Raw genomic sequence first — 24,618 nt, 5'->3', positions numbered from 1 at the left:
TTTGCTTCGATGCATTTTCTTTTTCATAACGCATAGTCCACGATATTATTGCATGTTAACCTATCTCAAACTTCAGGGTAAACTGCCAGTCTGCAAGAAATATATTCCAATATTCCCTATTGCCTAAATGTTGTTGCTTGCCAGAGGAAATAAGTGGCCACAACTACAAAGCCAATTAAAAGCTCAACTAAAGTGTGCGGTTTTTGCGCCCATCCGTATACTAAATTATTCTGGCCCCACTAGTCTTAATTGACTACTAGTTTTAGCCCGCCCCAACACTAATACATTTTTATAGTGCCAATTGTTGCCAGAGGCCTATATAGGTGTGTTTATTCCAACATGCTATCCACTCAACCCCTCCAAGCTATGGAACCTTATGTTATTGAAACATCATTCTCTTTTATTGGGATGGTGAACAACACAGAAACAGAATCTTAAAAAGCAAGAGACATACCAAAAAGGAGTACGATTTGCAGCAAAGAAGAATATATTTGCTCTCATTTAGAGCGGTTGGGCAATTGTCTACATTTCTATAGGCAGGACAAGTACCACTAGCCCCATTTCCCTCCTTCGGAGGTAAATTACTTGCAATTAGATTCTTTGTATGTCATGAAGTAACAGCATTAATGCATGCACAAGACGTGGTTTGAGTGAATGCACACAAATATAATGATTTTAGAGCATGCAGTAAAACCAATTGTTTCTGCACATGCAAGAAAATTATGCATTGGCACAACAACCCGCAAAAGGTGGGCACAACTTTTCTCAAGTGCATAAACAAGTGAAAGAAGATGAAACGGCCACACAGACAACTCGGTAAGGCCAAAACAGAAGTCACAAACATCCTTTAGGCCCCAGAGCACCAATGCTAATGAGCAGACATTTTCATGAGCTCAAAATGTGCAATAATAGTAGAGGAGAGGTAAAACAGTTAAATTTCAAGAGCCTGATCGAATTTGAGAGGTTAGACTACTGAATTCCAAAACAACGGACAAGAAAGAGAGCAAAGCAAAAGTACATTGGTTAAGACTTTCAGATCCTGGGAGAACGACATAAAAAATGCTTATGGCCTTCAGTTAATGGAACTTGCAAGATTAGGTCCCACTTGTTTCTGGTTGAGTGGGGCACATCAGTAATTGGTTTCGGTTGAAGTGGGATTTATCACCATCCTTGTGTAAGGTATAGGTGTTGCATTCAACATTACATCCGTCGTCTCCTTGTGTAGGTTGCACGGCAGGCTGTTGTGGAAGCAATCTTTGAAGGGTATCCATCCTGTGCTGCAAAGATGACTAAAAGGCAACAGGCCCTTAGTTTCACTGTAGCAACTGAGGAAGGGTGCCACATAGGAAGGTCTGTCTGAGGCGCATACTCTTGCTCCTGGTAGGCTTATTCTTCTTCTTCATCTAAGGAGTCTTCCTTAAACTCAGGTACATAATGCTCATCCAGATATGTAGGTCTGTAGGCAGCCTTCAAGGTGTCGTGGTCCCTGATACCTACCTTAAGCTTGGAGTACAGAATCTGGGCTGGTTGTCTTTCCATTACTTTTATGGGTGAAAAAGTAACCGCCATTGAAAAATCTTTAGTCAATGGTATTGTCAATGATGTCTTCATTGAAGGGGCTGTCTTTAACTAGGTAACATGCAACATTCCTAAGTTTGCTGTCAAAGGTGAAAGATGGATGGCTTTCGACATTTTTGTCATTGGCGGTGGAAGGAGAGACATCTTTGAGGTGGTTGTAGATGGTGGTGTTGTTGACGATGTTGCAGCTACTGAAGGAACTTTCGTCATCGATGAGGGCGTGGTCACTGACAGGGGAATCCATGAAGATATCTTCACAATCGTAGATGAGGCTTGACCCTGAGGTGAGTTTTTGTGAATGATTTGTGGGTCCAGATCTTTTTCCCTATGTCAAGAAAAGTGCTGTCTGCTGACCCTTGTAGTGTAAAGTTCCATTGTTAAGCCAACCAGGATTTTGGCGTCATTCTGTGAGCAAGTTGAGCATGTGCATATGCAGTGAGTCTGAAGTACATGAATGGTAGTAGGATTCTATGACTGGAAAGAGCCTTAGTACTGGGAACAGTGAGATCTATCGTAGAAGATCCCTAGTGTAGCAAAGCACAAGATGAAGGATGGATACAGCTGGTAGTGGAATTGGATTGACTATATTATGATGGCTGGAGTGTGGAGACCCATATACCGCAGTGATGAAAGATGGAGACCTGCCTACATTTAGATATTCCATGAGGTATTTGTTAGCAGAGGGCTAATGATTAGATATTTCTTACTAAAGTCCTTTAGTGCAGTGTTTCCCAAACTTTTGACTCCCGAGGACCCCCACTGAATCACTACTGGAAGCTGGGGACCCCCACGCAATTTGTACAATTTAAATTTCTTTTTAAAAACGCCTTTTGAAGCAGAGGCAATTTCTAGAGGGAGACAGCCTAAATTGGGTCTATTGGCATGGACATGTATGCATACAGCAGTGTATTATTTAGTGGTATCCAAGGGCTTGTGGAAAGTGAGCAATCAGACAGCAGCACGAAAATCCTTCTGCGTATCCTGGCTGCATCTATTTTTACCTGCCTGCCAAGTAACGGTAACCTATACACATGTGCCTTTCAAAGTTTTATTGCTTTTATTGTATTGCCTGTATTTTCATTGTTGTGTCTGTGACTGCTGTTGTCAGTCTTCCCCCGCTGCCTGTACGTGGTCCGTGCCCCTTTTTTTTCCCTCTGTTCCCCTCGCTGTCCCCATGCTCTCTCTGCCCGGTCTTTCCGTCTGTACCCCTCGCTGCCCAATGTCTCTGCCCGATTTTCCCTTTTGTTCTCCTCGCTGCCCCCGTGCCTCTCTGCCCGTTCTGCCTTCTGTTCTTAGCTGCCCCTATATTTCTGTATTTTGCCTCTATGCCATACGTTTTTTGTGCCCGTCTGCCCTCTGTGCCGCTTTTTTTCCCCTCGTTTTTGTGCCCCTTTTGCCTTCTGTTCCACTCATTCTTCCCTCGTTTTTTGTGCCTTTCTGCCCTAACATAACCAGAAGCCGCACTTACTGCTCAAGAAGTTAAGGTTTTATCGAGAGTCGAGAACCTGCATGACTGTTTGCTAAGAAAGGAAAAGTGTGTGCCTTGCTCTGCAGGAGGAGAAAATGTCCACAAGGAGAAGGCCAGCATGTCGCTGCGATTAGGAACAACCAGAGGACATGGACAATTAAAAGGTAGCACAGCCAGGAGGGATTCAGGTTGTGAGGGAGTTCTCTGATCTCGAGAGAGGTACTTCCAATGAAGTGTGCAAAGCCTTTGAAGTGTCAAGCACTGTTATTTCGTTGGCATGATTACAAACCTGTCACTGGGGTCCCTAATTGAGCTGTGTAGTATTTTGTTTTGTTGTAAGATACAAGTTCTTCCGTTTAACCAAAATATAAGCACTGGGCTGGATACTATATTATTGTGTCTGTCGGTTGAAAGTGGAGTTCTGAACTCTAGCCCCCAACACTACCTCCTTGAAAAGCCTTTAACTGCTGGAATGTGCTACCATGAGAGTCAAGTGCAGAAAGGGTTGTATGTGCCCAGTTTGCAGAGCAATAGTAGCTTGGACTACAGGACACAGGACACAGGACTACAGGACACCAGTGGCAAATGACCTCAACCTTCATGGTTGGGGCCCTGTAGATCGAGGTCTACCCAGTGGTCCAAATGTTGGTTAGTTTGTATCTATGTAAATATATTAATGTACGTGTAGACTTTAGTAGATATATACATGCTTCTATCAGTGTGTGTGTGTGTGTTTGCGCTAATGCACATCTGTATGTAGGTACTTGTGTGTATAAAACAGATCTCTGCCCTATTGCAAAGGTTCATCTTTTTAAAGCCCTGTCACTGGATGCCTCTTGTGGAAACTTACATATTTAGAAATATTTTTACAAGACATCCTTGCAGAAAAATGTATGACAGACCTGTAACTGGAAACAAACTTTTGTGTTATTTATTACCAAAACAGCTAAACTGTTTGAATGTCTTATTAATGTAGCAACTGAAATGCAAGAAGGCAGATCTTCTAGGAGTGGGAATGAACCAGTGTTGTACTTCACCGTGCTGGAAATATTCAGCAAGAGCCAGATTAACAAAGCTTTTTTTTGTTAAAGAAGGCTTCTGTGAATTCAGATCCAAGCATTACATAGGTCTGAGATAAGCCACATCTACTCACAGGAAAATAGTTCTTAATTGGGCCTGTATTGTCATGCTGACTATAGGACATTGTAGATTTGGGCTCTGGTCCCGGATTCCGTTCTTGATCATACTAGGACATCACGATTCTCGCGTGTTCCTCCCTTCCTTTATTTGTCAAAACAAGGACCTCTTAGAAGCAAGCCGTACAAAAAAGGAGACTTGTTGAGTCACTATTCACACTGTTGCCGCTGATGTTGTTAATTATTTATAAGATGTGTATTTTGACGCCAAAGCCAAGTTCATGATCCGAGGCGGCCAAGACAGGAAATTCGACGCAAGTCCATTCATGCCTGGTGTCCGCATCCTTTGGGGTCTGTCAATGCGAAAGCTGGGCACTTTTCCATGACTGCACTCAGCAGGTGCGAGAGGGACAACTTCAAACAGTGCAAGCTATGTGTAAATTTACTTCTCCGGAATACTTCAATTTTTCAAGTGGGTTTAAAGGATGGGAGCGGACCTCAGGAGTGAATTCCTTAGTGGCGTGGAGGATTTGAACATATATACTCCATCATCCTGCGTTGTTTTTACAAGCCAACCAAAGCAGGAGTGGCCCTTCCTGTAGCTGCTAGAGACCTAGCGGTTGCTGTTGAGGTCAGCTGGTGCAGGATCACACTTGGCAACAACATGGAACAGTATTCCACACGGTCACTTACAGAAAACCCTGTCGAATAAAAAATTCAGACTTTTTTGTGACTGCATTTTTATTTTTCCAGCCTCTGCTTTAAAGTCGCACTCTTGCCCAATAGTTGGATTTCTGAGAGAGAGGGACTGCCCACCAGCCAGGTCCACAGGCACATGGCGAGATAAAGCTTTTTTGGTTCCTGTGTGCCATTTTGCTTTAAATCACTTAATAATAACCGCAACCTGGCAACACCTGGACCCTGCTTCTTTTTCTTTTTCTTATTCAGCTTCCTTTTGTCTTGGGTGACCCTATATAATTCCCACTAACTTCGCTGTGGAGGTTTGCCCTCCAACAGAGAGTAATCAATTGAACACCATAGTTCTAAACTGCGCGACTTCACGTAAGGCATCACAGGAATTGGCATCATAGAAAGTGGCATCACACGCCACGACTTTATAGGAAGTGGCATCACAAGAAGTGACATCAGATCTAAAGCCCTCACATATATGTTTAGCAGGTCTATCATGTGTACGTCTGAGCGCATTGCGAGGATAATAGCACACCTTGCAATCCCCCAGTTTTATGTTACACATCCTGTACATTAATTTACAAACGTATATAATTTATTGTACATGTAATATGCACGTGTTGATGTAAAGCGCTCTGACACCCTGCATTGGAATGAGTAGGGCTATACAAGAAAAAATAGTGTCGCTTACATTATTTCAACGCCTCCTCAGGGTAAGTAAGCTCTATATAAATGCAATTTGCTTTGTGTAAATACTTGGAAAGACCAACACATCTGATATTCTTACAGTGCATGCATATCGCCTAAACAGGGACTGAACAAAGTGAAAAGCTGCCTCTCTTAAGTATGTGTGAAGTGCTAAGAAGGTGACAGCCTTTGCTTCCCCTCCGCTTCATTTGTATCTGCTCCCAGCCACGAGACTGAACAAAAGGAGGCCTGATGACCCCTCAAATTCAGCCTTTGTTATGGGCCCAGCAGGAGTCTTAAATAAGAAAGCCGGTCCTCGTCTGCACGTTGTTGCTAAAGGAAAGCACACAATGTGCAGGCGCTGCTGAAAGTGTCCCAGTGTTTGGAAATTACACCAGGACGAATTCAGCACGTTATTCAGTGGGGCCCAAATTCTTGGCAGGGTGGACAGCGTTCACCCTGTGAAAAAAGTGGGTGGACGCTGTCCACCCGCATGTACCCCCGACTCGTGCCCTGTATGTTTCTGCAGATATGGGGCTTGACCCTGCTATGGGGAATGGGGATGGAGTACTTGTCAGTGAACAGATCACGGGGTACCCCTCATCCGCCATAGATTGCCCAATTAATTCTAATCAGTAATATCCGGACCCCTTTCATCATCTCACAAATTCATTACTTTAACCAGCAAAGGTTTAGGTTTCAAGTGTACAGGCTAAGTTTTTTTGCTGCCGTAGAAAAAATGTGTTATATCATATACCATTGATATATACAAGACATTCAATATGGTGTTTAACCGCAAATAATTGAACATTTTCAAACACATGCAAAACATTGAACAACAGTCTGGACTCACTACCCAACCTGTTGCACTATAAGTAATCGCTGAAAATCATACCAATTTTAAGATCTTAAAAGCGTTTTTAATATATTAATGACATCATGTACCAGCACCTTATAATGTGAATTAAACAACAATTAGGCCTCTCTGAGAAGCAATGTCAGTGAGTAAATTCACGTCTCTAACTGTATAGAACCAACGGTTGGGGAAATTAGTACTGAATTTAAAAAAATGTATAACTCATATATGTAGTGAAGTATCTTAACTTTCTGAAAGCTCTTACCCCTTTCAACAGAGCACTCACAAGTCATATAGTACGTTGCTTTAGATCATGTAATGGTTTTAATAACTGAATCATGACTAGGCTATCTGGTTTTAGGTTTAAACCTATAATAACTGATACAACCCCACCAAAAGGAAAATAGCCATCACCGGTGTAAACATATAAACACTGGAAAAAACCCTTTACAATCACAAACTAGTGCCATTCAAAGAAAGGAAAAGATAAGTGAAAGTCATTTTTTATTTCTTCCTGAAGGGGCCAATACAATGTCACTTTGTTATACAAGGTAGCATCAAGAAAGACTGGGCTAACAATACTCTGCTTGAGGTTTGTTGTTTAGGGATGTCACTGAGACATTGTCTCTTCTTCCTTCTGCTTTTTTCAGTTTTGTGGTCTCTGGTCTAAAGACACAGTGTTTAGATGCATGTTTTAGGTCTTACTTAGTAATTTTACCAACTGTAGAGAATCCGAAATATCAAAATCATATTTGATATTTTGGCTACATTTGATTTCACTGATAGGTAAAATGGCTGGTTTCATAAGAATCTTTCCAAATATGTATCATCACATTTACCCACAGACAGAGAATAGGTGAAATCCTTTGATACATCAGCCCCCTTTTCTAGTGATTCAGTATTGATTATAAGTGAATTGCCAAACACCCCAGCTTTAAACATTCAATGCAAGATGTAGTGGCCGGTATATGTGAAAAGAATGTTGTCACCAAGCATCTGAGATAGTGGTGAAGACATCACACCAGATGTTTGGTAAACATGGAACGCAGTGTCACATGGAATCCTGCTGAAAATAAGTTCTTACCAAGTTCAATAAAGATTAGAGTAATAGTGTTTGTATTTGTAGTAATTCAGCTATGCATTTGACAAAATTGTATGATGGACATCAAAATCGATAACTGAGCTGAAGTGCTTCCCTGAAAGAGATCCTGGTCACTTGCTAGATGGTATGCTGAAAGCATCTTTACAATCTTCAGAGATAATGAAGACTGCTATTGACTTTGTAGTCCATTCTGGTGCAGTAAAAATGTATTTGGACCTCATATACCCTGTGCACACGCTATCTATACACATGCACGATCAGTGCAGAAGGCAAGCAATAATTAAATGAATATTCCATAAACCCCAGAAACACACAGTTTCTGTTGTTTTTAACATCGCGAAAATGTGTAACCACTGATAACTACAGTTTTTTCAGGTACTGAAAAAACTACACCAAAATTTACCAAAAATAGAAACTGAAAACAGGAAAGCCTAATCATGACTAATAAACATTTGACCCACACATTTGCACCCAATACTGTGTGCCCATTTAATACCAAGTGATTTTACATGTATGAAACTTGGGTGTGTATCCTGTACTTTTGGGTCCTGACTTCTGGTTTAGAGGTAATCACTACACAGAAAGAGATCTCTGTACAGGGGAGAGTCATTTGTGGTATGTCACCTTTCTTGAGTGCTGTATTTGGGGGCCTAACATTTGGGTTAGTGGTTTTGTCTACATGATGTACGGCACCAAAGCACGCCATCGCTGTGCCACCTATCACCCTTGGTGATTCACTCTCGTAGTCTCACCAGCTGTATGGGTTAATCAACTGTGGGAGACAGAAACAGAGAGAAATATGTGATGACAGTTAATTTATTTTGTACCTGTGTTTGTTACTTGTGAGCCACGCATTTTCATATGTATTTGTTTCAATCTTACTTCTGGAAGTGTAGAATATCAGGCCTTGCTGCGCTCGGTTTTGTTTGCGTCCACGGTTCGGCCTCTGCTTCTGTTGGGGTATGCCTTGATTTGGCAGTTGTGGTTTTTTTACGGCTGCCTGAGCAGTACTTGCTCCGGGGTGTCGCTCCTCATGTGTGTGGGTGTTCATGGTAAACTCTATTCGTTGACTGTATTAATACAGTCACATGACTCCAAGGAACCATGGGAGATGTAGTTCTTCCCGTTTGAGTACATTTGTTTTTGAAAAAGTGCAACATAATGCCTGGATCTGTTTATTGTGGTTATCCTTTATTACGACATGACAGTCGGGCATCACATCGTTTTCTGGACAATGCCGAGTTCCTGTTGCATGGTTTGCCTTTTTGGCCCATTTGGATCTTGATGCCATGATGCTTGTTTCATGTGTGGTCTGGTGCCAGCATCTGACTATGCGGTAACACGTGGATCACTGTGTTGATTTGCACTGCATTTGCCTGAGAGACTTGGTGTTCACTATTTTGAGATCCGTTGAGCCAGATTAAATCTATTAAAACCAATGAGAGTTGTGATCTTTTTACTTAGGTTTTCTATATAGGGACTTCCGATCCTGCATTTCTCCCAGCGTGTGTGATCAGTAAGTGTTGAACGGCTTCTAAGTTTGCTTGGTGCCTAAAGAGGTCAGTGACTTTGATCTATTCTTGCATTTTAAGGTTATTGATTTCTGACGTTTCATTGAGGCCAGCCTCTGCCATCTGTAATTTCAGGATCATTCTGGCTTCCACCCGAAGGAGCACTGTTTCAACATCTTCGTTCCTTGAGAGCAGGCGCTTCAAGTTGGTCTCCGTTTTCAGTATGGTTGTATTCCACATGGTGATGCACTAATGGGACATTCAGAGTGCTGTTGCGGTTTCGAGATGTGTGTTGCATTATCTCCTTTTTGATTTCTTGCTGGTGATGATGATCTCACAGGTGATTAAAGCGGTTTCGCCCAAACTTGTTGGGGTGTATGATGCATCATTTGATGTTGAACCTGAAATAAAAGATTTGGATTCCTATAGGAGTGTGTGGTTTCTTCTGCAATGAGAAGTTTGGTTGGATATGCGGGCCCTCACACCCGAGAGATATAGATATATATCACTGGAATAGGCAGGAGGAATCCTGCCCCTTAAAATCTATGAGGCAGGAAAATGCTGACACCAGCCCTGCCTCCTTTCCTCTGCTAGCTCTTTCTCTTTCAGTCTACCCATTGTCTCTCTCTTCGTGTCTGCTCGCTCTCCGCCCCCCTCTCCCTTCTCTTGAAGCCCCCTGTTCCTGCTGCAATTAATCTCAGGAGTGGAATGAAGTGACAGAGGCACTGGGCTGTCAAAACCGGCCTACAGTGTCTCCAGCCCACCGGCGAAATGCCCGTTGGAATAAAAGGCCGGCCCAGTCCTGCTTAGTACTACCATTTTCACAATAAAGGCAGATCCACAACAACTCCTTTCCTGTACTCCCCAAGCACTTGTAAAGTCAGAAGTCTCCTATAATAATTCGGAAGTTTTTCCCATAATAATTAAACCCAGAGAGTGGGTTGGAAACATTTGCAACAGGCTTCCTGTTACATTACCTCGGCACAAAGATGTTTGTTTGTTTGGAGCCCAACGCCATGTGTATACAATTAAAACCAACAATAAAACATTTACCGTCCTTTAAAAAAGCAAGGGTTGCTTTAGGTTGCTTCTAGATGGTGGAACACTTTGCAATGATGCCAGAAATATGAAGAGAACATCTTCTGGCCTTGACTGCAGTTGGTGTGTTGAACTCATGCGTGCCTGTCAGCACTCTCACAAAGGGACAGTGCTAAATAAAGACCACTCAAGACAGTTTGTTTATGGTACCACCACATGAGGTCACAAGATTGCAACAAAAGGCCTCAGAAATAACCATGTTCCTAGCTGGGAGAGGGGCAAACTGTAATGTTGCCCGGAGCTCCACAATAAAATAAAATACCAAAATTATATTTCGAGAAGGAGGTGGAAAATGGCCTGAAATGTCTTACTTGTTGACCAACAGTTAAATAGCTTAACCCCAGGTACTGGATTTGAGAAAGAAGCGGGAAAAAGGTTTCTATAACAATCTGGATTAGTGGACTCCAAACTGCGACCTGCGGGATGTGATCACTTACCTCACTGAAGTATTTCACAGGCACACTGATCAATACAAATAATACAACTTGAAACCAATTTCTCCTGTTCTTCTTAAATGAAAATGCTTGCTAAATCAACTCCAGGAAACCGCGTTTGAATCTGGGCCGAAATACAGCCCTCCAGAGTTCTTGGATTTTCGAAGATTTGTATTTGTCTTGAACCTGTTCAAGAAAATTCCTTTGGGGTTATAAGCGATAATATTAGTGGCAAATTCACTAATGTTATATTGGTCGAATTTAAAGCACTCATACTGTGCCAAAAAGTGGTGTGTAGTATCAATCCAGCACATCTTCCGAAATGTTTAACTTCATATCTCGCAACAAGATGCCAAAGACCAGCCTCATATACAATCTTACACTGCTCCTTTTGAGATCAAAATGTCTTCAAGGAAGGTATTTGTATTCTCTTCCTTTGCATCTTTGCCTCGAAGGATCCTCAGAATGGTCTGCAAATATCTTTAGAACACATTCCATCAAGCATTTGGACTAGATTGGTTATACCAATTCTGGTCTCTCATTTATCGCCCTCTCTATTTCTGAAGTAGCACTCTATATCAACACATGGTTAGATTAGCCACAGCGCTCAATTTGTAAAAAAATAAATAAATGCAGAGGCCCAAAGTTTTGCTCAGAAGCCTATGACTGGTCCTATTGAATTGTCGTTGCTGAAATACCTGCCAAGGCACTGGTCTTTATCCTGCCGCGCCATCGGAGCGTTGGGCTGATACGGAGTTTTCGAAAAGAAAGCCGTGAAACCCGCGGACCTTCGAATCCAGTCAACGGACTTTATGACGAAGACGTACCGAAAAACATAACCTAAATTCCGAGAGGCGGATTTTGTGCTCTCTAGATTCTTGACTGCCGAACAGACTGCCCTGTACTTATGAGGCTCTCCATTTGAAGTCATCTCGCGTGAAACCTAATTTTGCCGCCCATTTGTTCAACATGGATCTGTTGATTTAAGCTTCCCGTTTGTATGGATTGTGAGAAGCTAAAGGAATGATGCTCCTTTTTTATATAAAAAAATCTTTTCCTTCTGTCTTGCGATGTGGTGATCTATTGCAGAGGCGTTAAAGAAACTGTCTAGTGTTGAGAAGATCACTCTGCAGTATTTTGTCGCAATAAGATTGGCCGTTGTGTATTATCTGCTTGCCCCTCCCCACTGTCCTCGTGTTAATGCCCTGATGAAGGTGCGGCAGTAAATCTGGCCGGTCACCGAAACGCGCGTTGGCGTTACTATTCCCTGTCCTGTTTCCACGAACCGGGGTCTCCAGTGTTGTGCCGAGAAGACTCCACAGGAGCGGTTCTGTGTCACTCTGGCAACTGCATAGAGGATGTTGTATGATTGTGAAACTATTTTCTTGGATATATATGTTGGTTGATTGAATGAGTGAATCTTGAATGTTTGCTGTGTGGGGTGTTAGGGGCTAACCCAGAGATTTTATGAAATTCTGTTGTATACTGTATATCTTTTTTTAACTGTATGTGTCTAAAGCTAAAAAATAATAATAGTGATTTAAATGTGTAAACACTAAAAACAAATAAAATGAAGATAAAAAGATGTTATATCCAAGATTGATGCACGGTTGATTCTGTGGTTTGGTCCTGACTATGGTGAGCTCAAGTTTGTTGGATAAACCGTAATGGACTCATAGTGAGCCATCTTTATTAATCCCACTTGGCAGACTTCAATTGTAATTGGTTTGCCTTTCTTCCCCTGTCTGTCTGCCATATATCAGTTTCGGGGGGCCCCTTCTTGTATTGGTCCTATTGAATGTCAGGAGGGCTTAACTCTAATGCTGCATAGTCTTGATTCCACTTCATGTCTCTTTGATCATATTAACAATGCACTTTATCTGCATCTGCAGGTAGTAAATAGATATTTGTTGATTACTGAGATAAGTCCTGCTATGAAAAAGTAAATTTACTTGTAAGAACAATAGTTACTTACCAGTAATCTGTGATTCTCCAGTATTGGTGTCTTTCATAGATTCACATGCCTTAATCATTCCCGTCGTCAGAGTGGGAGTCTCACGGTACATAAAATAGCAATAATATGCAGATAATAACCAATAAACCTTGGTAATAACCAACCAGGAAGTAAAGTAGCCCTAAGCTACAAGAGAAAACGTCCACACTCATGACTATCGTAGTCATTTTGTATAGACCAAACTGCAGCCAATCAGGCGACAGCACCCACCAGAATGTTCTCCCCAGAGGCTCAGGCTCTCAGATTTTCTCGCACATGAGTGAACCAAAACATTATAGCCTAAATCAGCCTCTGAGGGGAGGTGGGCGGGTTGCATGTGAATCTATGAAAGACACCAATACTGGAGAACCACAGATTACAGGTAATTAACTATTGTTCTTCTCCAGTATTTGGGGTGACTTTCATAGATTCACATGCCTGAATCAGAGTAGATAGCAGTACAAATCATAATACTCGTTAGACGTTCCTTGTATCACAGTATATATGTAAACATGTATGAAACACAGCCTGAACAGGGTCTGAAACATATATAAATATCATATTGCTTTAAAAAATATACTGTGCAAGAAGAATAACATGTAAGAATAAGCATCTAGAAAGAGTATAGTGGAGGAGGGAGAACAGAGGCTCACCTTATTTGAAAAGATTTCGGAGAACTGCTCTTCCCACTGACGCATCTGCATCACTTGCAGCATCCAAACAGTAGTGTTTGGTAAACGTGTATCTGCTGGACCAGGTTGTCGATCTGCAGATCTGATGAAGAGGCACACCAGCAAAGAGAGCGGTGGAAGAGGAAACCGCTCTTGTAGAATGCGCTCGTGGCATGGAGTGTAGAGGTCTTCCAGCCCGTTGATGACACAGACTAATTGTCGAGGACATCCAAGGAGCTATAGTTCGTTTGGATACAGCGTAACCTTGATATATCCTTCCATGTGCTACGAATAGCTGATCTGTTTTCCGAATTGTTGCAGTTCGTTGCAGATAGAACTTGAGACATCTCCTGATATCAAGGGAATGCAACACCCTCTCTGCCGCTGTTTGAGGATTTGGAAAAAATGTTTTCAGAATTATTGGTTCATTGAGGTGAAAGTCTGAAGGAACCTTAGGCATAAAGCTTGGATTGGTACGAAGCACCACAGAGTTTGACGTGAATTGTAAGAAAGGGGACATGATCGTGAATGCCTGAATGTCGCTGACCCTTCTTGCTGATGTCAGAGCCAACAGTGGAGAAACCTTCCACGAAAGGAACTTAAGATCCACTTTATGAATAGGCTCAAAGGGGTGCAGCATAAGCTGAGTGAGTACTACGTTCAAAAGCCAGGATGGAGTCGGACGCCGAATAGGAGGAAACATTTGAAAGAGTCCTTTAAAAAATTGCTGAATCACTCTAGTTGAATAGAGAGAGTTAGAGCCAACTTGACGGAACCTCGATATGGATGCCAAGAATACTTTCAACGTGGAATGTGATAACCCCGGTCTAGCCAAATGAAGAAAGAACGGTAAAATTTGTTCTGGCTTGGCCTGAATTGGATGTAAGTTGGCAGAATGACACCAAGCACAGAATCTCTTCCATTTGAGTTTGTACGTCTTAATCGTTGCAGGTGCTCTAGCATTGGCTAAGACTTCCTGGCAATCCGCAGGAATAAGTGTGCGAACTCAAGGTGTTGAGGAGCCAAGCTGCTAACTTCAAGGAGGCTGGGTCGGGGTGACAAACTTGACCCCCTTGAATTGTTAAGAGGTTCGGTATTGGTGGAAACTGAATGGGTTCGCACTCTGAGAGGAGGAGAAGCTTGGTGAACCAGTATTGGCGAGGCCATCTGGGAGCAATGAGGATGATGCGACACGGTTGTGTCTTCATTTTGCTAATGACTCTGGGAACCAACTGAATCGGAGGAAAGGCGTATGCATATATCTGAGACCAATTCATCGAAAGCGCATCCCCGCATGATTCCTTGTGGGGAAGCCAGCTTGCAAGGTGTGGGCATTTGCGGTTCTGAATTGTCGCAAATAGGTCCAGATCGGGGTGCCCCACTCCAGAAAGACTCGGTCCAGCGTTGGTTGGTGGATCTCCCATTCGTGATTGGATATTACCGCCCTGCCTAGAGAATCCGCTGGTACATTGGAAATCCCGGGAACATGGACCACTGAAAGAGTGATCTTGTGACCCAGAGCCTAATCCCAAATCTCCTGGGATTGTTGGGAGAGAAGGGCTGACTTTGTCCCGCCTTGTTTGTTAAAGTAATGCATTCTTGTCGTATTGTCTAACCGAATTAGTACTGAGGACTCTTGTATGACTGCTCGAAAGGATTTCAAGGCCAAGAATATGGCCCGTAGCTCAAGAAGGTTGATATGCCACTTCCTTTGTTGTACATTCCACTTTCCGTTGACAGTCATCCCCTAAAGGTGCGCTCCCCATCCCTCGAGGGAAGCATCCGTGACTTTGGCACCTCTGCCAGAAATGCGCACCCCTCCTGTAAATTTTTCATCTGAGTCCACCAGTGAAAAACTTCCCTCATACGATGGGTTATGTAAATAATATCGTCGAACGACCCCGAAACCTGCAACCATTGGAGGTTGAGCTCTTCTTGTAGAGGTCTCATTCTGAGACGACAGTTGGGAATTAGAGGGATGCAGGATGAGATCATCCCCAGGAAAGATTTGAACTTTCGAACTGAAACAAACTCTTTTTCTTGTAGTTGGCGAGCCATCTTGCAGATCTTCTGTTGCCTTTCTTTTGATACAAAAACCTGAGCCAGATGGGTATCCAGTGTGGCTCCCAAGAAAGACTTTCTTTGAGATGGAAGGAGATGAGATTTGTCGAAGTTGATGGTAAAACCCAGAGACTGGAAAAGAGAGAGGCATCTCTGAACATGTGCGCTTGCCATTGCAAAAGAACTGGCCTTGATAAGGCAATCGTCCAGGTAAGGGAAAATTTGAATGCCCTCTAGGCGGAGATGTGCTGCGACTGGGGCTATCATCTTTATGAAAACACAGGGCGCTGAGCGAAGACCAAAGGGGAGAACTTTGAACTGAAAATCCCTGCCAGCCACTCTGAATCATAGAAGTTTTCTGTGCTTGGGGAGGATTGGCACATGAAAGTAAGCGTCTTGAAGGTCGAGGGTGGCCATATGATCCCCCAATGAAAGAAGCTGGAGTATTTCTTGAAGTGTTAACATTCGGAAGGTCAACTTCTTTAAGTATTTGTTGAGGGCACGTAGGTCGAGGATGGGACGCCATTCCCCGATTTTTTCCTTATGAGGAAGAATCTGGAGTAAAAGCCCGTTCCCTTTTGCAAGTAAGGAACTTTTTCGATCGCTCCCTTCCGAATCATTGAGTGTATTTGGGTGAGCAATTCCTGGATATGAGCTGGAGGTGTGCCCTTGGGAGGAGAATTTGGGGGAATGTTCACAAATTCTAAACTGTGTCCTCTGGCCACTATATTCAGGACCCACTTGTCTGTAGTAATTACGGACCAATTTGAGTAGTATTGAGATATTTTTCCTCCAACTTTTGACTGGGGGGAGAGTAGAGATTGTGGCAGGCAGCGTGTCTCACTGTTTTTTATTCGAATCTCTTCCACGGTAGGAGGACTTTCTTCTGGACTGTGTGTAAGAGTTACCCCTTTGTCCATAAGACTGCTTGGGTTGATACCGTTGGTTGGATTGAGAGGTTTGATATGACCTCTGCTGATTGTAATTTCCTCTGTTTGAAAAGGATCGACGTCCTTTAGCTCCTCGAAAGGACGACTTGCGAAACTGCAGGCTACCCAAAGATCGTGCCGTTTCCGTGTCTTTCTTTATGGCCTGTAGAGCCTCGTCAACATGCTGGCCAGAGAGATACTCGCCATCAAAAGGCATGTCAATTTTTTTGGTCTGGACCTCTTGGCGAAACGATGTGCACTCCAGCCATCCTTGTCTTCTTAACACCACAGCACCTGCTAGTTGTCTGAAGCCTGTAGACGCCACGTCTACTCCTGAATCGATTATCTCCGCTGAAGCAAGCTCGCCCTCTCGCAAGATCTGCTTTGCCTCAGTTTTAGCAGGTTCTGGTAACATCTCAACATAGGGGGAGATGTCGGACCACATCTGCCTGTCGTATCTCCCTAATATTGCTAGGGAGTCTGCAGCTCTTACAGTGGTTGCAGCCATCGTGGAGACCTTCTTTCCGATGGAATCTAAGCGCCTGCCATCTCTATCAGGTGGAGCCGAAATAAGTGACGAGGGGTTCCTGGCACGTCTTTTCGCCGCTTGAGTGACAACAGAATCAGTCTTAGATTGTCCTATTAGGCATGCAGAAGATTTGTCCGGTGCCTTGTACTTTTTGTCTAATCGGGGCAATACAGCCGGAAGGGAATTGGGTGTTGCCATAATTTCTAAACCTTCCTTCCATATGAAGTCAATGATGGGTATCATTCTGACTTGTTTTCGCGGCTGATCTTTAAAATCATAAAGAAAACACTCGTCTTTCTTTGTTTCCATTGTGATCAAGAATCTCTTAGTAGCCCTCTCCATCAGTACATGAAAACCTCCGATGTCCACTGGAGGCGAATCCGCCGCAGTTGGAGCCGAAGGTGATGGGGTCTGAATCTGATATTCATGCCACTCCGACAGACTAGATTTATCATCTACTTCTCCTCCTTCTCTATCCTCATCAGTGGTGTTCCCTCCTGGAGAATGATGAGAAGGTGCTGGAGACTGTGGTCTTGGAGATCTCAAAGTGGATATAGAGGCCTGAGGCATGGGAGTGGATGGAAGGGACGCCGCCGATTCCGAAGGAGGAAAAGGACGATAGTAATTCTGTAACATATACTGTAAATTATCAAGAAGCGCCAGACGCATCTGTGCTAAGGGCACCATGGCTGGAGCTTGATCTACAGATGCAGAGAATTGTTCTTCGTCTGGATCCTCCTCTTGATATTTAATGAGCAGTTCCGATGGACTAGTAGCAGTGCGGAACCAGTCATCAATGTCAGATTTCTCCTCACCGTCATCTGAATCCAGCAATTGGTCATGCAATTTAAGCGGTGATAGGGCTTGTAATGAGGAGCCACGTCTCTGAAGCAAAGAAGGTGATGTAATTGGTTGGCCAAAGGAGGTCTTAGATGGTGTGGAAGACCATACTTGCAACGCAGTACATTTTGATAAAAGTGGCGTCGACGGTTTCTTCGTAGACGGTGCCGTCGTCGAAGGCGTCGACAAGACAGTCACTTTAAGCAATGGTTTAATCTTCGTTGATGATATTTTCGACTACGAGGAATCCTTCGTCGACGATGACGTCGTCGGGACATTTTCCGTCGACGATGAAGCTGTCGATGACGAGGTAGTCTTCGTCGATGGTTGGATCTTCGTCGACGAGGTAGTCTTCGTCGACGGTGGTATCTTCGTCGACGAGGTAGCCTTCGTCGACGTCGAGCCGATATTCCCCGTCGACGAGGTAGTCTTCGTCAACAGTGGGGTCGTCGACGTCAAGCTGGTTTTTGTCGACGAAGCACTCGTCGGCGGAGTCTTTCCTTTTTTATTCGGCGACGGAGCGTCGACGATGGAAGGCATTATCTTCGTTGATGAAGTAGGCCTTACCGTGACTGAGACCAGCGTCGACGGTGAAGAGGCCGACGACAATATCATCTTAGGCTTAGGAGATGAGAAGGTTACCGTCGACGTTGATAATCAACAATGATGGAACAGACGACGACTCCGTCGACGGAGTAGATTTTTTCTTCTGAGGTAAAACCTTCTCAGGAAGCCGCTTAGATGCCAAAGACTTTCCAGTCTATTTAGGGGCGAAACAGAGCCAGAAGGTGGAGAAGCCTTTTTTCCAGTAGACAGGCCAAAGTTTATTTTTTTTAAACAAACTGCCAAAGCTGGAGTTTTTTATGAAAATAAAAAAAAAGAATACCCCACCCGTAAAAGGATAATTTTCTCCCTTGGTGTGGGGGGTCATTATATTTTTTTCTCGTCTCTCACTACTAGGTTTTGCACAGAGGACCAAGAGTTTGGCGCAGAGGGTACTCTGTTGCCACAAAATTCTAAATTGGGCCCAAAGGTTCTGTGCAGAGGAGCCACTAGCAGGCCACTTCTGAATTTTAGGAATATTACGGGATACCAGGAACCTAGTCATAGTCTCTGTGGCAGGAGTAGGCAGGGAAACCAGAGAGAGCCAGAAGACCTGTGCCCATCATTGTGCCATAGAGGGTAATAACCCTAGCTTGCACTGACTATTTCATGCATTACCTGGTAAAAGCAGCCACTAGTACCCGCTGATTCCATCCTACAGTGATTCTTACCTTGTGCTTTGTGCACACCATATGTACCGGATGCCCTTTTATGTACAGTACTGCATTGTGTGTGTGAAGAAGTAAAGCACTTTGTGCAGAAGTAAGCACTGGCCAGATATTGATTTATGAATCCCCATTTTGTGCCATTCCCCACCTTTTTTTCTAAGTCTTGGGGGTTTTTGTGGACTCAAATTATGTTACTTTTTGTTTTCGTGCAGAGTGCTCTTGTGTTTGGTACTGTGTTCATTATTGGAACAAGTCTCAATATTTCTTTGTGACGTTCAACAGACCGGGAAACATTCATCTTCGCGACATACGGGTTACACTTCTTCACTGCTATAGGTTGTAAGTAACACGCAGGCATAGTGTTGATCAACCTCAGGTGTGTGGAAGCGTGGGAGTGGGGTTTCGCTAAATAGAAAAAAGTTTGAAGGCAAATGCATCCCTTGTGTGGATGACTATGGAGGTGATTGGAGTTCGTACAATAGTTCCCGGGCACATCTGTATGAAATCAGCCCCTGCCCTCCATCTTTGCAAAGCCACCTTTCTCCCCTTCAATTTAGACACGCGTTTTTTTGTGTTGTTTTAACTTGTGGTTAACCTCCTCAATCATTCGATGATTTTGCAAATGTGAATACTACGTTCTATGAAAAGATTATTTTTTTTTTTAGTACAAGTCCAAAGTGGTAGTTTTTAATACAACAGACCAATGTTTGAAACGTTTCTACAACGCATTTTATCCCATGCCAGCATAGCTCGTGGAGCTCCTACGCGCCCACAGTAGACGCTGCTTGTGTATAGCTCGTACCTATACATCTTCATAGCTCAACTAGTGCACAGCAAATGTTATAGCACCGAAATCATTGCAGGACCCCAAGTGTTTTCTTGCATTACACATCTGGTAGACGTGATTTATTAATCAAGTTTTGCATAGTGGGAACATGACCCGTAGGGTTATGGAAAATGATAACGGGTGGAGTGCGCTATAACCTCGTAATGCAGTCAGGTGATGTGACATCTCCAGCCACACCAGCCAGGGTTTGAAAAGTATCTTGAAAGACAGGTACATCAGTGTCTCACAGATCCAAGGGTTGGTCACCCAATCAAATGGGTAGTTTCTTTCTGGGCCGAATTTGTCTTTAGACAACCAAATTGTAACTATGCGGGCTTCAAAGTCTCTGATGCATGCTAGAGAGTACATTGCCAACTTTTTTGCGACTGAGACCCTTTGTATGTGTGCAGGACCGTATCAAAGTGTGAGAAGAAAGAAGCCTCAGGCCAGCAGTATGGACACCCTATCCAGCAGACCCTCATGGATTTCTCTGCGTGGCTGGCAAACATTCACTTCCCCTCATCGCTACAAAAATGCACTCTCTTCATTTGCCCTGCGTGAAAAGACAGTAAAAGCAGTCTGTCAGCAATCTCCCAAAAGTAAACAATGTCTCCGAGCACTTCCAATCCCTTCTACGATCCCCCCGGGGCTGGCATCACTCCGCTCCAAATTGTACTTGAAGCCCCGCAGTATTTCGTTGATTGCCTCAATGGCTTTAATTATCCCGGAGCAGCGGATGGAGGCTATAAATAAAATACAGATGGGTTGCATTACCCGGCATGTATAACCCGAGGTTACTGCTTATGAAACACCCCGTCAGATGCCGCATTGAAGCAAGAGAGACCTTTGATTGGCACTGAGGCTCTGTGCCTCCAAACAAGCCTAATGAGAGTGGGGGCCCTGGGCTGTACCACCCCCCTGTGTGGCGTCATCGACTGAAGTGGGCAGAAGCACGCTGGACTATAGGTGCTGATAAGAAAGTGCTCAAACAATTGACAGGCACACTTGTCTGACATATGACTGAATCTGCCTCTCCCCTCCCGCAGATCTTTACCAGTCACAGGTTCAGTCTCACTTCTCTACAGTTACAGGCTTGATTCATAAGTCATCTTACACTTTTGAATACGTTTACACTTTTCAGTACGTTTGCTCTCTACACAAAGTCATAATGTTCATTTTATCTCCGATTTTAAGGATTTGTATCTGTTTTTAAGGACACTGTATGAGATTGCCTTGTCTGAATAATGAGTTTTAAATGTGATGGTCAGTTCCGCCCTGCAAAGATGTTACGGAGGCATCTCCATTGCACTGCTTTTAATTAACTGTGCAAATTAATAAAATCTGAGTAAGTTTACTACTTTTTGGTATTCACAAACTGCACTTTTGTAGTAAGTACAGCACTACACATGACCAATCACTTGCACAGTAACACCCTCCCATTGAAAAGAATGGAGGCGGGACTTACTACAAAACTGGGGGTAATACTAAAGTGCAGATTGTGAATAGCACTTAGTGGGAAGTTTTGTTCTACTGTAGGACAACAAAACGTACTACAAAGCGCAGCTTGTGAATCATGGAGCCACTAACATTAATTTTGAGTATAACAAACATCCAATATCACATGTATGCCAATGATTTCCAACTTTACCTGAAAGCCTCCTCCCCTGAAGAGATCAAATCCCTCAACTTAACTCTACAAAAACACCCAAAATTGGCTATCAGGCAACCACCTCAAACTTAGCACTCTCAAAACTGAATGCCTTCTATTCCTCCCACCCAATCAGTCACCCTTCATTAATGAATGGATGAAGCAACTAACAGCCGTAAACTGCCTACCAAAGGTTATTGATTCAGCAAGATCACAGGGAATAACTCTCAACAAGAACCGTAACATGCAGAAGCACATTAGAGCTGCCATTAAAGGAGCAAACCTCGAAACGAAAATCTTAAGAAAATTAGAACCCTTCCTTCCCCGCAACAACTTCAAGCCTGTCGTCCAAGCCCTAGTAATTCCCAGGTTGGACTGTTAAAGTGCTACCCTCTGTGGCTTGGCCAGATTTAAAACATGTATGACATTGTTCTACATTCTGTCCATCAACTGTTTTTTTTGCCATTAAGTGCCTCCCTTAACTCTGCTGCAAGGCTCATCATGGATCAAAAAGAAATAATCTCATCACTCCTGATTTGAAATTCCCTCAATGGGCTCCTCTATGAAGCAAGAATTCAACTGAAAACTGTATGCATGACCCAAAAAGCTCTACACTTCAATACCCCTAGCTACCTCGCTCAGAAACTTGAACTTTCGGGAGGCTCCAGATCCTCTAGAGGCTTCAGCATTCTATTGTTGAAACCACAGAGAATCTTAAAAAAACAGAGCCTTCTCTGGCAGCGCCCCAAAAATTTGGAACTCCCTCCCCCTGAAATAAGACGGAAACCTCCAACTACATCTTTCAAGCACAAAGTTAAACTACTATTTATAAACACATTTCTGCCCTAGATCCTAGGAACTCCTTTCTCCAAGCATATTATGACTACACTCATAATTACTACTAGCTAGTTATGCTATTTTTTTTATTTCTCTGTTTCAACATTGAGGTGACATCGCCCTTCTCTGGGGTGTTGCCTGATCTTGTACTGTTCTAGATTATGACACTATTATTACTACTCACTTGTTGTGTTAATGTCTTTTGTGCTCTATCTGTCTTAACATTGAGGAGTCAACACCCTCTTCTGGGGTGTTGCTTTAGCCTGTACTGCCTGCTGTTAATAAGGTGCCTTTCCATAATTTTCTAGGTTTTATACTGCAGACAGAAGCCTCAGTAAGCTTGTGATTGCGGGTGAGTGAAATTATTTTGCAAACCACAAAACAGGCAAGATCCCCCTTTTATTTAAAGATGTCTTTATGTTACTTCCTTACTTCACTTCTTATCCATATAGTTTACTTCAACGGGTCATTAACACCAACCTCAACACCTGTGATTAATTGTGAACTGCTGTTTCTTGGAGAGCAGACCATGTTCTGCTAGCTGCATTGTAGATTTGAAAGACAAGATCTTTTAAGAAGACGTGTAATTTTAGAACCATTTAAGGTAAACACAAAGTGGGCTTACCAGCAGATGGGTGTTGACTGACGAATTTTGCGACAGATGCTTTAACCAGAAGTGTTTGAAATACCTTTGGACCTGTAAGTGTACAAAATACAATGTACAAAAAAAATATGCTGTCAGTTCAGGTTAAACTTGTCAGAATAAGTTTGTCTCTTTTTTTAATACACGAATAACAATGGTAATTGTGCGCGTTTAAATTAATCCTTGTGGAAAGCTATAGCTCTGACACTACATTTTTTATTAAGAAAGGTATAAAGGTTTATACTCGGTAAGATTATTTGGCTCAAGCATACACTAGCATAATTAATTAGATTACCTCAAATCACTTTTGTGCATTGAGTAAACTATCCATAATAACAATTTGTGAATTTAAGTTGAAAAATATGTGAGCATATAAGTGCACTAAAATTAAATTGTATTTAACTCGCAGAAATCTTCATGTAGATTCTAGCATTGATTTTGTGCTTGGACAACCATCAATATATTATTTAAAATTTCTAGGAGACGACAAACTTTCCGTTAGATATAAGCCATTATTTAAGATAAGTTATTTTTAAATAGTACAAATGTTAAATAAGTAATCACATTCTTCTAGTCTATTTGAAAAAATACAATTTCACACCAAATTTAAAAAATTGTTTTTAGATAATTTTGGCTGAAATCATTGTTATTGATTATTTGTTGTTTCCTTGTAGTTGATTTCTGCAACAGTAATAGTTAGTACTCATTTTACATTTCTAATACCTGCGCTATACAGCTCCGTGATATCAGCAGGCATACATGGTATTTTACAGAATTTTTAAATCAAGTCATAAAAATGAGTGGCTTACATATTAAGTTGCAGTTGACTACTAGGTGATTCCCACTAGTTGAAAAAACCAAGATTTTGAGACTGAAGACTCCTCATCCCCAAATGATTTGGGTGGAGGATTGTAATTTGCCTGATCAATAACTTTTAAGTAGCAAATCACATAGAACTGTAAAATGTGATGGAATTTGGGGAATTCAGGAGAGAGACCAAGTAAGGGTTTTCGGGCTATAATTGTTGGATTAACATAAAGGTTTGGCGTCCTTCACATTCTTTTTCACTTTATGCGTTTACCTTAAGCTTTACAAATATATTTTATGAATTTCAACATACACAAAAAAAAATCAATAATAATATGCACTCTAAGACAATGGGCCATTATTCAGACTTTTTCTTTTTAACATCTTTCTTCTATCAAAATATAAAACCAAGAGAGATGTACGAGTATGGAAAATGTATTCAATTTGACTAGTAATAACATTTTGCAGCTCCTGCCTGAATTAGATCAGAAATTATAAGCGATTGCAGAGGGAAATGGAATGCAAGCAATGCAATGACAACCGAAGTGCTATGATACTTACTGCTGTCATCCTACAAGAGAATGTTTTTACACACTTTAACAAAAAAGTCAGCGTTGGCATTGAAATTGAATTTCTCCAAGGAAGTAGCTTCTGTGGTGAGGTACCTTTTTATTTTAATTTCAACCTCCCAAATTATATCATGAATGGCATATTTTTTTTTGCCTTTAACATTTACGACTTTTGCACATTAAAGTAGCCAGTTTTTACTCGACAAACAGATTCTAATTACAGAACACCCAGTTCTGCAATGCTTTGCGGCATTACACAGTTTACAAAGTAGCCCACAAATTGCCCAAGAAAACGTCAGCATTTTTCAGTTCTGACTTCTGGGCCATGTCAATGAACGGCCCCATTAGAACGCCATGAAACCCGTTGGTTTCGTTTTTTGCACATACCAATATGAACCTCCTGTTGGGGACCACACTGATCCCGAAGAAAAGGG

The 24,618-nt window shown here is 42.5% G+C and overlaps 1 protein-coding gene across 9 annotated transcripts in view; it reads right to left on the bottom strand.

Moving 5' to 3' along the window:
• The window catches only part of LOC144798821 (uncharacterized), a 390,922-nt gene that overhangs the window by 148,569 nt on the left and 217,735 nt on the right, over positions 1–24,618 (bottom strand). For all 9 annotated transcript variants that reach the window (XR_013603660.1, XR_013603662.1, XR_013603664.1 and 6 more), the window contains one exon: positions 22,791–22,862. The gene's annotated coding sequence lies outside the window, so the exon portion shown is untranslated. The remainder of the gene's footprint in view (positions 1–22,790; positions 22,863–24,618) is intronic.

The sequence above is a fragment of the Lissotriton helveticus genome, chromosome 12 (assembly GCF_964261635.1).
Source record: "Lissotriton helveticus chromosome 12, aLisHel1.1, whole genome shotgun sequence".
NCBI classification, from domain to species: Eukaryota; Metazoa; Chordata; class Amphibia; order Caudata; family Salamandridae; genus Lissotriton; species Lissotriton helveticus.
The sequence above is the reverse complement of the archived record's forward strand: the minus strand, read 5'-3'. Positions and strand labels throughout refer to the sequence as shown.